Source organism: Vanacampus margaritifer, chromosome 9 (assembly GCF_051991255.1).
Source record: "Vanacampus margaritifer isolate UIUO_Vmar chromosome 9, RoL_Vmar_1.0, whole genome shotgun sequence".
Classification (NCBI taxonomy): Eukaryota; Metazoa; Chordata; class Actinopteri; order Syngnathiformes; family Syngnathidae; genus Vanacampus; species Vanacampus margaritifer.
In genome coordinates, this window is record NC_135440.1 from 22,561,713 (window position 1) to 22,577,605 (window position 15,893).

Genomic DNA, 15,893 nt, shown 5'->3' on the forward strand with positions numbered 1-15,893 from the left:
ATTACTAAGTTAACACATAAATAATGTTGAAGAGTTCAAATTTCATGAACAAATAATTGTATCATGACCAAATGAAAAGTAACTCATATTAGAGCATACCACAAATGTCTTTGTTATAGCAGAAGATGTTATCTGTCGGAGTCATGTGCATACACAATGAACTACAAAAAAAAAAAAAAAAAATAAAAATCGGATTTTTTTTTTTTGGGGGGGGGGGGAGATTAAAAAAAAGCGGAATTCCGCGAATTAGCGGAAAAATCACATCCCTGTTACTCTTGTAAAGTCGGATCGAGTTGGAATACGACGGGGGAGCGTTTTCAGCAAATTCGACATGTTGAATCGGCGTCGGGACATTTGATCACTGTGATTAGCTGTTAGCTAGCAAACCAGTGCACGGGGCAAGAAAAGGAAGTGATGAACGCGGATAACAGTACTGATGGAAAGCCTGGACCAGTTTTTTTTTCTGCTCATTTTGCGCATTGTCACCCTGCTGTACCCGCCGCATTTGAACGTACAATGTCTGGACAGAAGATCGGGAAGAACACTTTGTCTCTTTGGTTTAAGAGAGATCGGCATTGTATGATATTACCGTTAAAGGGTATGCCGACAAAGGTATAAAAGCCAAACTATGGCTTGACATAGGGACGCGACTGGATCTAATTTACTTTTATATACGATACTGTGCATAAAGCCGGAGGGTTTCCTTCACGTGGGAGGACATCATGAGAGAAAAAGTAACCGGCATGCATTGTTTACATTTTTATATCACGCCCCTGTAAAGAGGTTTCCGGTTGCCTTTAGGAATAATGACTACCGAGGGGAATTACTTCTCACGCATGCGCTGATGGTACGTAATAGTCGGTGCGGTGTATTTACGTCATTTTTCTACGCGACGTGCCGACGTCTGGGCCACCGCCACAGGGGGGAGGCATCGGTCACATTTAGCCGACGTCGGATTGGTGTGTCTAGGCCTTTACAGAGTCAGGGGGGGACTTTTTCCATTGCCGCGTGCTTGCTTGCTTGTGCGGTTTCATATTTACATACAGTATGTACTGTAATGTATGAGGATGTTGTTCTTCACCTGTTCAAGTTGGCTAGGGTGAGTAGGCACTCGATCAAATTCATCAAATTCACATTACACTACCTGCGCCAATATTTAGACGTGGTTCCAGCAGGAGTGTACCAGCATTAAAATCAAGATGCACCAGTTTTTAAGTTTGAGCGCAGACTTTACAACCCTACTATATCTTTAAAGTTGGCTTGACTATAGCATGTTCCTGGGTTTTCTCTGGGGATTGATGTTGATGGCCATTTCTGGATCCTGGCGTTGGAAAAAACACTTGAAAGAGCGTAAAAACGTGACCAACGTGAAACTGCTGCTAATTAAAAGTTTATAACATGGCGTGTTGAGTATTCCAGCTGAACATCAAAATAACTGACTTTTTGACTTTTGTTGGGGTGCCAGCAGCTGCCAGGCACACGAGGCTCCAATTCCCTCCCAAATATGAAAGAATCGAACTGGAGCGTCTGCGTAATTTGCGATGGGCCAGGTGCACACTGCTGGAATATTCATGTTTTCAACTTTGTTGTAGAAACTGAAAAAGTCTAAAGAAAACTCACAGGTCATGTTTGGGTTTTTAATGAGATGTCTGAAGCAAAGTGGTGCCATCTGCATTGCAAGACGATAGTGATTCATGTTATTTACTGACTTAATGACATTTATGTCATTCATATAGACAAAAATAGGCCTTTGATTAGAGTGACGCACATGGAATTGAACTCTTCCCGATCATTAAACGCGATTATTAAGTGCAATCAGAGCCCCCTGCTAATCAATGACATTAGCATCCGAGCGTAAACGAACACCTGCACCAACTCCGCAGGGAATTATTTTTATCGATCAACCAATCGGATAGATCATCTCCATTAAAAAGTAAAAGTCCTTGACTGCTGCTCCACAAAGTAGGAAGGTTAGAAAGATTTGCCATAAAGATTACTTCCACCGATCAAAGCCTTTACGTGTTTTTTTTTTTTATCAACCAGAAAATGTACAGTCAATAATTCCCTCTGAGAAAAAAAAACAAAACAAGAAGGGCAAATTTGGAGAATCAGTCTCTTATTCATTGTGTATATTGTGTTGTTGTCATTAGTGTTTTAGTGTTGAAACAATTAAATAAACATATGTGAATTAGCGGCAGTATAGTTTCCCCAAAAATATTATTATGCGTGAATTTGTATATTATAGGTGAATTTGTGAATACCAAATGGTAACTATGAGGGTGTCCAGTGTGCACATATCTGTACAATAAATTCAAGTAAGATGTACAGGGCAAGTTTTGGCAAACTTCTGCGGAAAGAAGACAAAGGGCTGCAGCAATGTCACATTTTTTTCTAAATTGAAAGAAAGAAAGCAACAAAGAAGATTGAATTATGATTGGAAATGTAAAAAAAAAAAAAAACAAGTGACGATATGTTTAATTTGGGCCTATTTGAGGTTCTCGAATGCAATCAAAACGGTGCCCATCACTCCCCGGAGGACTCGTTTACTTCTAAATACAGACGGGGTGTGCGGAGTGTAATGAAAAGTCAGTTTGGAGATGATATCTGTCCATCTCCTACCGTGGAGATTACAGCCATGACAGGTGTTGTGGTGAAAGGGCTTATAGCACCTGCGAAGAGACGGCAGGGGGATAAAATAAAGAACCTGCCCGACAGCCAACAGCGCAAAGAACATTATTTTTATCGCTTTTTGGGTTGAGGCTAAAACTGACAAGAGATTAAGAGGGATTGCGTTCTCCATTTACTCACAATAACAATTTAGCTTTAGCTTTGCTGTCCAATGAAGACCTTGCAAGTTCAAATTCTGGCAGTGTTTTTTTTTTCCCCCCCGCATAGCGTTGCCTCAATTGACCTAGCAAGCACAAAAAGGGATTGACCAATACCAGGAGTGGCCAAACTATGATGAAGGGGCAATTTGTAGCCCAGCGTCCATTTTCTTAGCAGCTCGCTATTTAAAGCAACAATAAGGAACTTTCGGTTTACGTTGATTATGGCGGCGCCATATGGACAAAAGCGGTAATGTTATGCCTGAAGGAAGACCACATTTCCCATGAGGACAAGCGCATTGCGTCGTTTTTTTAGCTCACGCCAGCGAGTGACATCCGCGCCGATTTTGATCCTTGACTGTCCTTTTATCCAGGGAGCTTCCCTTTTCCTTTTTTGTCTCCTCAGACAAAACGTTTCAGTTGTTTTGCAGCTTCTGCCAGGAAAGCAGCAATCATGCATCGACATTCAGATCGACTTCCGTCTTTGTAACGAATGGGGAAAGGGGGAGGTGACGTATGCCATAAAGCAGTCAACACATTTGCAGTTTTTTGTGTGGCAGTGTTCCTACCACCCTCCTCAAAGTTGCTTAGTGCCAGTAAAAATTATACAGACCCCCTCGGGCCATGGCAAAGGTAACATTCAACTAGTTTTATGTTAATGTTTCATCAGAGAGTTACAGTATGAAAATATTTTATTAAGGTTGAAAAGTTCCTTAGTGCTACTTTAAAGCTGGGAAAAGAAAGTCGATTAAGTTGGATGAATCGACCACCAAAATGTTGAAACTAAATGTGTGAAGCTTCACCGACAGCATGTTACAGCATCCACACAGAAAATGTTCATGGGGCTCCCAAATGTCCCATAAGAATCATGATACGAGTATTAGAAAAGGGGCCACTAGATGATGTGATATGAGATGAAAAAAAAAATATATATATATGATGCGTTTCATTTGGCAGTGGCGATTTGCACTGGTATCCTCATCATATACAACCTGTGCTCAAAACTGCTATGCGACATCCTGATTTTCTTATTTTTACCCATGCTACTCTGTATCTTTGGTGCCCGGCTTTAAAGCAAAAGACTTATCAGTGTTCTGCAGGTCCTCCACCTTCACTGGAGCCACTCTCTTCATGGGGCATCCAGATGATTAGAGCGGGTGGAGGAAGCAAAAACCGGACAGCAAAAAGAAGAAGAACACAGGATGCAAACCACAAGAAAATATGGAAGTCAAAAATAGCACCGGCGCTGTAATTCTTTGATTGTGTGAATGACATCCATATCACTGCATCACCAGCTTGTGGGATGTTTCATGTGTAACAGGGAGCGAGCGAGTGTGTGTGTGTGTGTGGGGGGGGGGGGGGGGGGTATTAAGGGGCCACCCGCCATGCAAACTCATTGTCATTCATGACGCTCGGCAGAGCTTGCGACAGAAGGCTGGCATCCAGCGTGCTGCCAGTCGCTCGACACAACATTTGTATCATTAACCAAAACTGGGTGTCGGCTAATTGTGTTGCATGATGCACAGACTGAAATGAATTTGGTCACACACATGTTGGGTGAATGTATGTAGCGGAAAGAGCTTTGTTGGAAGGTGTTTGTTGTTGTGGCGTATTGTGACAGGATTCTTAACAATCCATTTGAATGAGATCCAATGCAAAAGTTGCAATGGAAGTAAAACGGTAACTGAACTCAATTTTTTTAGGTATCTGTATTAACTCATGTTTAATCGATTTTCCCCATTGAAATGCATTTAATCCAGCCCCCCGAAAGATACTATATTTTTGGCGCATGTGGGCGACGTTGTGCTCCATTGTGGGATGGAACGCAGCCAATTCACAGCCAATTGAAGCGGGTCCCCTTAAAATCAGGACAGTGGAAGCACACATTGAAAAATAATGTAACGTTTTAAATGTAAAACCATATTTTATGTAATCAAATAATTTGTCATACTTCTGCAAAAAATATTTATTATTTTTTTTACATTTTTGATACTTCTATGAATTATGTTAACATTTATTTTTGATATTTCTATGAATTATTGTCAACATTTATCAAACACATAATCTCGATTAAAATTGTCATTTTGTGTTTCTGACAAAATATTTTGACAGATTTTAAAATGAATGATTTTATATTTTTTCAATTTTAAAATATGTTTTCAAAATTCTTAATCTAAAATCTTAATTATTCATACTTTTTAAATTAACTATTTTTTTAATGAAAAAAACTGAATCACTTTTGTTTTTTTAAATCTAATCACTAAAAAAACAGTTTTACTTAAAACACATTTGTTTATATTTTTAAGTATATATTTTCGGCACATTTTAAAATGTAAAATTTTTTGTAACCAACTTAATTTAAATGTACTATACTAGATCGTTTTGACATTCTTACTCAATGTGTGTAGAAAAAAACTAATATTGTTGCTCAATTTGTTTCTAGAACTCTATTTTTATTATGTCGTCCCATAAAATGGCAGAAATGGAGCAAAGAAAACAGGGAAAGATGATCTAAATATTCAGAGGGATGATATTTTATTTAAATACATGAGAATGAATAAATAGATAAAATTGTATGTATTTGTTCTAACGGCAAAGGAAGACATGCCACATGCCAAGTGTAGCGATGTGATAATTATAACGCAAGGTGGCTGTGACATCAGAACGCCCGGCGGGGTTTTTGCCTGACTCAAAAAGATAATATGGGTCGCTGTTGGTGCGTTCTAAATTTGACGCCTCTCGGGGCGCAAAAAAAAAAAAAAACGCACTCCCACAACGGCAAGTCGCACCGCTTCAACATGAAAACAAAAATGAACTTTTTTCTTAAAGTTAATTTTTTACAGTGTAGCTTGTAGAGAAGGAACAATACAGTCACATGGTGGGATTCAATATAGTTAGGGTGTTATTTAAGGAAATAAGGTCTTCCCGTGAGGAAACTTTGTGTGGAAACATAGAATTAAGTCCTTAGAGCGCCATCCATAATCAGGAAGGCAAATATTGTCATTCTCATCTATGCTAGCACATTTGTAAAAAGGTACCCTATATTCTCAAAATGAATGTTTTTTTAAAAAAAGTTACACACTTCACATGCAATTTTTTTGGGCCGCCAAATTGCATCTCTGTGCATCGATAGGTGGGTTTCCATCCACATATTTTTATTAGAATTTTCAAGAAATGCAAAAATAAAACTGAATGGAAACGCTTGTTGTGCTCATTTTCACAGCTAATTTACTTTACACTCTACAACATTTTGATCATGGTATTTTATTGATTGAGTAGTATCGGAACATTTGGACTTTTGCCCCAACATAGAGCCCACTGAGGTTCACTTTGGTCACAGCTTTGGTGACAGCTGGCGCTAAAATGAAGCCGAGAGAAGCGAGAAGGAAATGACTAAATGTCACAGGAAAATTTAAACAACTCTTTTGTAGTTGTTTGACAATGGACTAACTATCGACTGCTAGAAAACTACAGTTGTTTACTTTCAAACTCAGTTTGTAGCAAAAATGAGTGACGTCATGCAAACTGTGGTCGCAAGATTACAATTTTTACGCGTCTTAGCACCCTCTACTGGTCATTTGAAGCTTCACGCAACAAGGGAGAAAAAACTTCCTACACGCTAAATGGCAACACAAAGGGATCCATTTTATGTTTTAAATATAGCTGCAGTTGTTGACACCAGAAAAAGCTACATTAGAACAGTAGTGACTTATTTGTACTTTGTTACCTTCCACCACTAGCCAGGAGTCAAGCTTACCTCAATGGATTAGTTTTTCTGTTGTGCTTTTGTGAATTTTTGGGCTTAATATGAGATGTGATTAGTGCTGTCAAAATGCGAAAACAGCATCGATATCAGGCGGACACCTTTTTTTTTTTGTGCCGTACGGTTAATCTATGAAAGCAGCTCATGCCTACATATCCCCCCGCCTCGCCCCCTCCCGCTCAACAAAGGCTCAACGGATGGATCACCGAGGCTTAATTTAACACTGCAAACAATGGCGAACGGCGACAAATAACGGCGGCCGTCTCGCGAGCTTATCGGCCTGAGCGCGGATTACAAGGGAAATGAATCATTAACACTATTGCCACTCCAATGCTGCTAAAGCATGACTGGCAGCTCGGGGTTTTGGGGAAGGGCACGCGGGAAGGGGCGGAGCTGGGCGGTTGGGAGGGTATTGATGCCAAGATATCAGATAAGAACTGCACGATAGTTTCTGAATACTGTGAGGGAACGAAAAGGACAGACACAACTCCAAGGGTACTTTAAAGAAAAAAAAAATGTTTTTAATTAGTTGTACAACCCCACAGTATTTGTTGACATCACACCTATTTTAGAAAAATTTCCTTTGTTAAGTTTAAAACGAAAATACAAAAAAAAATACAAAATATCATAACCATTACCCTTAAAAACTACAGCGGCGTATTAGGGCCAGGTATAAATATGTTTTTTAGAAGGTGGGGGCAATATTACGAGAAAAAAACTTGCAAATATGCTATTTTATAAACTTGTAAATTTGCGAGAGAAAAAAACTTCCGAGAAATACACGTAGCGTACTACTCTGATGTCTGTGCCAATACTTTCGATCGGGTTTTCAAATAAGGAGATCGTAATTGCTGTAGCAGAGATTAACCATATGATGTTAAGCATTCGCTCTTACGTACGTTGGGTACGGCCATCGACGAAGACGCCTCGCTTTACGAAGGTCCGCACCTGAAGGATCAAGCATTTAAGTTAATTTGTTAAAATGTATATTTACGTTTCCAGAATTATTATTTACACATTCATACATTTTGGTAATTTTTTGTACAAGTAGCTAAGTTGATGTGTCGAATCTGCTGCTCTCCGTCATTCACTTGCTTTTACCTAAAGTATGCTCGCTTCTGATTGGTTAGTGTTAGTCATGATCAGGAAGTCTTGGCGCTCGAGCTGCCGTGTATGTCTAGTCAAGTTCAAATTAAGAATGAATCCGTCTCCATCCTGCCTTTTCAATTTATAAACAGTATCCCATTAACCACCAACGAATCCTCACGTTTCTCATAAGTTTGAGTTTTTTTTTTTCTCTGCCACTTTATAAACTCGCAAATTTAAGAGTTTTTTTTATAAAGTGGTAAATATATTGGAATATTGCCCCCACCATCTAAATTTTTTTATATATATATATATATATATATATATATATATATATCTTATTACGTACATGTACATACTGTGTGTGTCTCTCGCTCTCTCTCTCTAACATACGTAGTACAGTACAGTACTGTACGTATTCTCTCCATTTTATTAAAAGTTTTTTTCAGTACAAACCAATGCAGGTTACTTGTACAAGCCTTAAACATACTTATATAAACCTTCAATATACTTATATAGGCTTTAAACATAAATAATACAAAATATAGCACTGAAGCAACTTACGGACAAATTCACCTTACTAACAATCGTCCGGAACGTAACTCGTTCGTAAGGTGGGGAGCGTCTGTGTGTGTGTGTGTGTGTGTGTGTATGTGTATGTGTATGTGTATGTGTATATATATATATGGCCCTAATACGCCATCGTAAAAAAACAAATAGTTTAAAGATTTTTTTTATTTTATTTATTTTTTTATGTATGACATTGTCCAAAAATGACATTCGTCTTCTTTGAAACGTTCACTTCATAAACCGCCTCTCAAAACCACCTCGCAGTTTACTTTTGGATTTTAAAAATGAACAAAACAGTGTGACGGCATTGCACCCCGCGACCCGTGTTGCCCTCTGCTAGTATGACACCGGGTCAATTTTAATGGCTTTATGGAAAATACTGCGGAGGCACGCTGGTGAAGGGGAAGGGATTGCGGGTCACGGAGGGATTTGTTAAGTTATTACGGCGTCTGGAGCAAGGCCCTTATCGGCACCTGCCACGTCTTTGGCGGACCCGGTGGGATTGTGTTGACCCTGGTGGAAGTAATGGATATTAGAAAATCTTCCCTGTGTGAAGGTGGAGGGGAGGAGGGGGAGGGAGATGGGTGACGGAGCACGGCGAAGGCAGCGAGGCGGGAGAAATGGATAGAAGCTCAAGGACACAAAACTACATTGGAGGCGGCACTCAAAACTGTGCAAAGATCTCCAACATGGTGAAAAGGGAAGAGAGGTAGGCAGAGGTCTGACCAAGTATATAAACGTAGACCATCAGACTGGTTCAGGTTGCTGAAATCTATTTTTTAGCTAAAGCACAAATGGTGCCCAAACACCTTGAGTCATTCAAATATGTCCCTTGGAAATTTTTGAAAATAATTCAGATCCACATTAAAGTGTCCATCAAAAGATGTACGAAAAAGGCTAAAGGACCCAAGTTCAAACTATCAATTTGGTCAAACTCCAGGGGCGAGGAACTTTGACAAACTCAGATGAGGGAATTTTCCCCAATGGGGTTCAATCAGAAGCAGTAAATCCTGTACGGCTGCAATTGTGACACTAAAGTTTATAGAACCAAGGCACCAAAGCTGCTATGTTTATTATTGGTGCCTGAGCATCAGGCGCTTCCTTCTATCCTTTCTCCTTGACATATGAGAAAGTCTCAAAAACCCAACACCCAAAACGGTTCAGGATTTCAGCCATGTTGGGCAAATTCAAAGCGCTTGTACAAGAAAAATGTCCCCATAGTGCCCCAAGTCACAAACTCTTACCCGAGACCGATGTTCCTGAAACTTAATTGAGCCAAGGCACATAATACATTAAAAAAAAATCCCACAGACCACCAAACAAAAATGTAACAAAAAGTATAACTGCAAAGGTCTCATCTCAATTTACTTATAAATAACTTACTCAGCGTGAAATCTGGCCATGTTTAGTTGAATGAAAGGTCATTATTCAGTTTGAATGGCAAAAGGTGGAGTAACCTTTGCCATATAGTGGGTGAGTATTCAGATGTTCTGCCTGTCACTACATGCCACAGGCATTGATAGCCCAACTTTGATACAGTATTTATAATACATAAAAAAATACAAATTCAGATCAGTTAAGTGAAATAGGATAATTTGATGCAGCACATCAAATGATCTCTCACAGCTCCCTGCTAGGACATAATTGTCCTACATGGGTGGGCAACAGTAAAAAGTAACGTTTTTTCCTGCCATTTTGACCTGGAGCAGCCATTTTGGGCATACTCCATGGCTCAACAAACTCCGACTGGTGAAGTAGCCCAATTGAACCCAAATCAGAAGCATGGTTCCCCCTTCCTATAGGCTCACCACCTGTAGGAGGGGCCTAAGAGGTCGGGTGCGTAGCAAGCTGGGTGGCGGCCAAAGGCGGGAACTTTGGCGGATCCAATCCCCCCCGCTACAGAAGCTTGGGTTAGAGGTTGCACTTTGACCAACTACAGTCATGGAATTATATTTTTAGTGGCATGGCTCAGTGGTAGAGTGGTCATCTCTCAAAGGGGAAGTTGTAGGTTTGATCTTCAGCCCTTGTGACCATGTTGAGGTGTCCTTGAGCAAGACACTGAACCCTAATATGAATGTTTTTTATTTATTTACACAATCAATATTATTTATTTAGTGAAAGGAATGTGAGGCTTTGTACAACACTTTGGCCACCGTAAGATGTAGACAAACTGCTATATAAAAAGCAGTCCATTACCGCTTAGGACACATTAGAAAGTGTGAAGGACTCAAGCCCGAGTTTAAACAAGAAGTCAGCCATTCTGGTTTGAAAGAGCCATTTTGGTTGACGTTTGTCCTGTCTGTTGTCCTGCACCTGCTGTGTCCACCCAAGCGACGGTCCAGGCTTAATGAAGATGAAACGTTTTGGCGTCTAACATTCATGCGGACAGAGGCGCTCGCAGAAGGTGCTGGCTTTCTGACAAGTGCTTTATAACCCGCCAGTCGGGCTTCGCAAGGTCAAATCCACAAATATCGGAGCTCATTTTCTCAGGAATGCACTTCGGTCATCTGCCCGTGCTGTTTTATTTTTTCATACATCGCCACGCAAAACAAATCAAAAGCCAACATAAATGTTTCACATTGTCACATTTTCTGTTAGGAGTTCCGAACCTCATCCCCCCCCCCCCCCCCCAATGCCCCTTTTTATTTTTTAGCTTTTATGCTGATGGTGCAGGCAAACACGCAGTGACATTCAGCGTAAGAAACATCCGGGATAGAAGTAAGACTTGGCTAAAATAGAGCGAGGAGACGTGGCTTTTGTTTATCGAGGAGGACATTTTAATGTTGCTTCTGTCATCACGCATCCCTGGCCGAGAGGTTCTGCCGCAGCAACCAACCTCAAACACCCCACCACCACCAACCCCACACGTTAGAACAGCCATGCTAACCCCACAATGATCACTTATTGACTCTACGCTGAAGCTCGGGTGGAAGGTGGAAGGCTCACACTATGGGGTTAAAGGAGAGAAGAAAAAATGATCCAGCAGTAAATAGATGAGTTTGATAAAGCACCCTAAGAATAAGTCTTATCGCTCGCTTTCAATTTGAAAAAAAGCCGTGGAAGAAATAGGCCACTTGCCACTCAGGGCTTTAATTAAAAACCCTTGGCTGTGTGTGGGCGTGCTGAAAAAAAGAATTAGTCACAGTTCATTTTGGGTATGCTTTAACGTTTTTTTTTTTTTATGTATTAAAATTTTATTTGACACTTTGTAAAAAAAAAAAATTATATATTTTTTTAAAAAAGCCTATCATCTGGCACTTTTTAAAAAGCATTTTCTTAATTACTCAAAAAAGTCACACTAATGAAGTAGAGAATTTTCTTTGAATTTGTCTTTTGTATTACTTTTGCTAAACCAAATAATTTCCACTTCATTGAACTTAAAAATAAATAAATTTAAGCACATGCTGTATATTAATTTTCACAAGTTCAAAAAAGATGTATAACATTCAGAATTAAAATGATCTGTTCATATTTCCATTTTGTCAGTATTCTTTTTAAATGACAAAAAAAACACTATACTATATTAATTACAAAAAACACAGGCAAATGATGCTTACTTGAGTGTGTCTAATCAACATTTTTGTAAATGTAAAAAAATATTTTTTATAATAAAAAAAAGGCAGACTTTGATTTTTAAAAAATGTAATTGCTCGGTTTAAGTTCTTGCTTTTTAATTTTTAATTTTATTTTTAGTATTTGTTTTTCAAACAGCTTTAATGAAAGTGAAACTTAAAATAAAATACTGAATTATTTTGTATTCCACTACTTTTTAATAACATTTATTTTTCAATTCTACAAAATAATCAACAATTTAAAAAATGTACAAAAAGGACTGTGGGTTATTTTTGTGATTTGATAAATAGATAATAAATAAATGTATTTTACTATTATCACTTTTTAAACAAAAAATAAATAAAATACATTCACACTTTATTTTAGGCTCTTTGGAATAACCCTGTTGGGGAATTTTCCTTCTTTCTTTTTATCATTTTTACTTTCACCCTCATGTTTGCACTCATCATGGAGGTTTCACGGGTGAGTGTACAAGTGAGATGGAGACAGAGAGGGAACCAGCACGACCTGGTGTCTATTCATCAGCGTGGGGGCCCCGGCTCACGTCGGGCCCAAGCAGATAAGGCCGCCTGCTGTCACAGCGCTGGAAGTAATGACCAGGGGAGCTCTCGCTTTCTTGTCGGATCGCAAAAAGGCGCCGAAAGAGACGAGACCTGGAAACAGAGAGGCGCTGTCGGGTCGCTGACTGATAACGGCTTGAGTGAGGACCAAATATTGACTCGGGCCATCTAGTGCTTATCTTGGAAAGTTAGTCTCGGCATTGGAAAACAAGTAAAAATGTTCACTTGAATGCGGCAGCCGTTAGGGGAACATAACAGAGTTGATCCATTACAGGCTGTTGAACGATCAAACACTTTCGCAGTCAAATGAAGGTAAAAACGGAACACTTTTCGAGACCACACATAAAAAAGTGACGCAAGGGTGATTTTATTAGGCATAACCCAATGTTTTTGTGTCAAGGAACGTTTCCAGGATTATTGTAAGCAATTAGTGCTCAATCCAATCAAAAGTGGGTCGCCCACCCATTTTGGGTGAAACGCGGACAGAAAAACAAATGACATGTATTCGTATTTTTAGAACAGCACTGAGGTGTACCAAGTTCCCACACAGAGCATACAATATTTAGTAAACGTCAGGAAATGTTACTTAACCCTGGAGAACCCACGGGGTCAAATTTGGCCCCTATATATTCTGCTACTCAAATAACAAAGACCTTTTTTTTTTTTTTTACAAATTTAACTTCAAAAGTCCAGAGCGCCACTTCTGACCCCTGCATGGGGCCATCTAGTGGATGAATATTGCACTTACATGAGCCAGAGTGCTGGTGACAAGATGGCTAAAATGCGACAAATAAAACAAAAAAATTATATTGTTCAATGTAGCTGTGTATTTGAATGATCATTTTTTTAAATTCTAAATAGTTAGTTTTTTGTTATTCTGATTTTTCGAAATGATACCCCTAAATCCCAAAGGGTCAAATTTCGCCCTAATCCTAAATTAGGGAATAAATTGAAAAAAACATTGAAAAAACATGTATTTCGGTGTTCAGTGAACTTATAGCAGTCATTTAATGTATAATTCATAATTTTCCAAAGAAGAAAAGGGTTCTTGGGTTTTCCATGGTTAATTGTGCTTTAGTCAAAAGCTACTCTGTAAACAAATAAAGTGCAGCTCTGCGTTAGCTAGCAAACGTCATAGCATTTAAACAAAACAAAAAAGCTTTACTGTTCTTCGCGTAAATGTGATTTAAAGAAAGAAAGAAATACAACCAACACAGCAGTGTAAAACGTGAAATTGCGTGGATATCAAATTACCCGAGTTCATTCCATGACTGATACAAATTTCTGTATCACAAAACAACAAGCAAGTAACCACTTGCAGTCATCGAAAGTCCCCCATTCAAACAAACACATGCTAACACAATAGCAGCAGAAATGAGCAGAAATTCAGAATTCACTTGCGCCAACAATGCAACATCGTGGACTAACACTCAAAGAGCATATAAGTGCGCCATGACAGCATAGAAAGCCGTCTTATTTGACAATGAGGCCGACAAAAGCGTCAAGCACAATGGTAGCTGCAAACAATGTTGGCAGCAGGTACTCGGCGGCCATTCCAAATCCCTTAGAAAGAAGACAGCCGAGGCTCGACTCACCTATTGTTCTTGCATTTCTCAGCCAAGGCTACGTGTGAATGTGTCACCGGTAAGGCCTCCGATGTCCTGGTCCAAGAAACCTTGTGTTCAGAGTACTCACATTCAGTACCAACTTTTGAGTTTGCTATTTAAAAAAAAAAAACGCTTTTCGTCATATTTGTTAAAACTGTCACTCTACCCTGACAGTAACGTTAAAATGATCTGAGAGAGTGGCCCCATGTTTCACCTCTAATATAATTTTAAAGAAACCACCATGCAACAAGCAATCAGAGACAGGTGTGACCGACAAGGTGTCAATTATTTGCCTGGGCACACTTTTGTAGCTATGCTGTCCTCGCTCCGAAATTTCACCAGCTAGACCAAATAACCAGACTTTGTTTTCCTTTTGGGCTGTTTATTTGACCAATTTGACCATTTCCCTCTTTAGGTCGTCGTAAAACTAAAAAAAAACAATAACAAACTACGTGTATTAGCTAACTGTACACGACACACTCTCATGCTAATAGCTAGTTACATTGCACAACAGTCCCTTATCTCTAATACTGTCCTAAATTAACTAAAACGAATACACAGTGTTATTTTCTTAACATCACATGTACTTACGGACAATTCTTGTCCAAAGCAACAACGAAACAGGATCCAACAGTTCGCGTAGCACATAAACGAGTCGGCGTTGCGTGCTGCCACATTGGAATTCTCTCTTCTCACCAAAACAATGAACAAAGCAACCCCTGGAGGGCGCTCTAAGGTTGCACAAACTCAAACGGTGAACTTCTGAAGGGCAGAATAGTAGCCTTGCACTGACATTTTACCTTGGGCTTTAGGAGCTTTACTGAAGATGACTGAATATCCACTTTGAAAAATGAAAAATAAATCGTTTGTCAATATCTGGTCATAAGACTAGCAACAGAGGCAGAGTAAAGGTAGCCTACCTTGGCGTTTGAGAGGATTCACAATTAGCAACGTTTCGGCTCGGCAGGTAAGTTCATCAGCTCTTTTTGATTTGTAATTGATAAGAATAAAACTACAGGTCAATAACATTGAGTGTAAAAGTAACACTCCATTTGGAATAAGTCATCATGCTACCAATGTAGCAGCCGTGGCTAACGTAACCTTGTTTACAGTGCTAATGCTAGCTAAGTCTTGTTGGTGCTAAGTACTTTTGTCATGAGGGGTGTGGCTTTGCCTCGATACCGTGGGCGCGTGCGTGGGGGGGGGGGGGGGGGGGAGGTAATAAGTCAACTGGTTACATTCAAATCTTGCTAGCTGTTAACACCACTAACTCCCCTTTTGGATGGAATGTATGTAAGCCTAAGTAGTACAAAATAAAATGTCTGTTAATACCCATTTTGAGAATCTTGCTTTGTGCTCACTCTGAGAAGGAATAAAAAGCTAGTAAACATCGGCTCAGGCTTTTACACTATTAAAATAATGTGTTCCCATAACTTTGTGAAAGCTGTAGCTAACAGATGGAATTAAAAATTAGCTAACAATATTAAGAAATAGATATTACCTGTATGTTTTTTTTTTTTCAGACGAGATAAGAGAATTTATTTAAGATGCAGGTTTTTAGTAGGCTTTACACAATCAGGATTTAATCACGGAACAGCGAGTTTGGGGGGCGGATAAGCAACCACCGAAAGAGAAGATGGAACAATATATATATAGTCCAGTGCTACTCGCACAGGTGTATAGAAGGTACGAATGTTTGGTGGTGGTCGGAGGGGCTGTAGGCGCACACTGGCAGCCTCGCTTCCTTCAGTAAAAATTTAAATATAATATGTAATGCCTTATTTCACGGAGTCGATCAATGACGTCAGTGATCGATGGGGCAAATTAATTAAGACATTACAGCCGATCACCAATTTTGCATAAAATCCCCATCCAGCTGATCAGATCAATATAAGTCTTGCCTGGCACA

At 39.4% G+C, this 15,893-nt stretch overlaps 1 protein-coding gene and 1 long non-coding RNA gene across 4 annotated transcripts in view; one reads left to right on the plus strand and one right to left on the minus strand.

Moving 5' to 3' along the window:
* Window positions 1-15,134, minus strand: part of LOC144057378 (uncharacterized) — a 24,755-nt gene extending 9,621 nt beyond the window's left edge. The window contains exons 1-3 of one of the 2 annotated variants that reach the window (XR_013295237.1): window positions 14,905-15,134; window positions 14,576-14,825; window positions 13,973-14,052 (exon numbers count right to left, since the gene is read on the minus strand). This is a non-coding gene — a long non-coding RNA (uncharacterized LOC144057378). Of the gene's footprint in view, window positions 1-13,972; window positions 14,263-14,575; window positions 14,826-14,904 lie in introns of those variants that run through there. The other variant, XR_013295236.1, reaches the window with a different exon arrangement.
* Window positions 14,518-15,893, plus strand: part of csf3r (colony stimulating factor 3 receptor) — a 100,525-nt gene continuing 99,149 nt past the window's right edge. For both annotated transcript variants that reach the window (XM_077574857.1, XM_077574858.1), the window contains exon 1: window positions 14,518-14,951. The gene's annotated coding sequence lies outside the window, so the exon portion shown is untranslated. The remainder of the gene's footprint in view (window positions 14,952-15,893) is intronic.